The sequence below is a fragment of the Capricornis sumatraensis genome, chromosome 18, assembly GCF_032405125.1.
Source record: "Capricornis sumatraensis isolate serow.1 chromosome 18, serow.2, whole genome shotgun sequence".
In the NCBI taxonomy this organism is placed as follows: domain Eukaryota; kingdom Metazoa; phylum Chordata; class Mammalia; order Artiodactyla; family Bovidae; genus Capricornis; species Capricornis sumatraensis.
Window position 1 is genome coordinate 8819767 of NC_091086.1, and position 1719 is coordinate 8821485.

Here is a 1719-nt window from a genome sequence, read left to right on the forward strand (position 1 = left end):
CCATTATATGTGAGAAGTATGCTCAGCAAATCAGTGAGATGCACCAAAACCTACAACACCTGCAGCCATCATTTGTCAACAGAAAGGGCCCAATTCTTCTCCACGGCAATGCCCGACAGCATGTCACACCACCAACGCTTCAAAAGTTGAATGAATTGGGCTCTGAAGTTTTACATCACCTGCCATTATTCACCTGACATCTCACCAACCGACTACCACTTCTTCAAGCCTCTCGACAACATTTTGCAGGGAAAACACTTCCATAACCAGCAGGAGGCAGAAAATGCTTTCCAAGAGTTTATTGAATCCTGAGGTGTGGGTTTTTACACTATAGGAAAAAACAAACTTGTTTCTAATTGGCAAAAATGTGTTGAGTGTAATGGTTCCTATTTTGATTAATAAACATGTGTTTGAGCCTAGCTATAATGATTTAAAATCCACGGTCCAAAATTGCAACTACGTTTGCACCAACCTAATGTAAGCACACCCTCAATTAAAGGACCAGCCCTAACCAACCCCTATATTTTCAGCTGATTCCTGCAGAAGATGGCAGAGTCCTGCTCCAAACCATGACAATCCAGCTCTGACACAGTCCTATCGATGTCAAGTTGGTTCTGCAGATTTTAATAAAATGGCTGAGAAAAGCACTAAGTCATTTACACTGCGCCTCCTGTGTGCTGGGCGCTGTTGGAGCTGGACTGTGTGAACAAGATCCGCATCCTCCAGCTGTACCCCAGCCAAGGTTCCTCACTGACCCCTCCAGGCCAAGGCAGAGAGTCCAAGACTGTCCCCATTTTACAAAAGAAACAACTGACACACACACAAGGTGACCCAGAATACACGAGTCGAAAAGTGTGAGAGTCACTCAGTCGTGTCCTACTCTTTGCAACCCCATGGCCTACACAGTCCATGGAATTCTCCAGGCCAGAACACTGGAGTGGGTAGCCTTTCCCTTCTCCAGGGGATCTTCCCAACCCAGGGTTCGAACCCAGGTCTCCCACAGTGCAGGCAGATTCTTTACCAGCTGAGCCACAAGGGAAGTCCCCAAATAAGGAATGCGTCACGGATTTGAGTGTCATCCTTGTGCAGGTGCCATGCTAACCTTCTCTGTACCATCCAGTTTTAGCATATGTGCTGCCGAAGAGAGTACACGAGGGTTGAAGGAGGATGACAACTCAGATCTCCTTTGTCAGAGCATGAAGTTTCCACTTTGTTAAAACACAAGACAGTTTTTCCAAACCCTCCACTATTCACTTGGTCTGACATGCTTAGTGATTGGAACCCTGCCCCAGGGTGGAGTACCTGGGATGGAAAGACAGGGAGCTCATTCCCTCTCCTTAAAGAGTCTGTGGTCTAGGGGACCACAGAGGCTGTGGGCTCCCCAGCCGGTCCGGGCACAGTGGTGGAGTACACGAAGTGCCCTTCAGTGCAGAAGCTCAGACCCAGGACAGGCTGGAGACGGACCTTCCATTCATGATGTCAAGCCGCTGTGCTCTGTGAGCCTTGCATATCAACAGTACCCGCTTCAGTGGACTGCTGTGAGGGCTGAATAAGGTGACACGGTGCCCAGCACAGTCAGCACTCCATAAATGGTGGTTACTTACAGGTCCAGGAAAGAAAACTGCTAAGGACATGGTAGAAGTGTCTAGAATTCAGCAGGACAATGGATCTTGTGTGTCTGTCTCAATGTTTTGTTTTTAAATATTTCTGTACAGTGTC

The 1719-nt window shown here is 47.7% G+C and overlaps 1 non-coding gene across 1 annotated transcript; it reads right to left on the reverse strand.

Moving 5' to 3' along the window:
* Positions 1-1044: 1044 nt before the first annotated feature.
* Positions 1045-1150, reverse strand: LOC138094759 (U6 spliceosomal RNA). Its single transcript, XR_011146273.1, has one exon. It is a non-coding gene; the product is annotated as a U6 spliceosomal RNA (small nuclear RNA).
* Between the last annotated feature and the right edge of the window lie 569 nt (positions 1151-1719).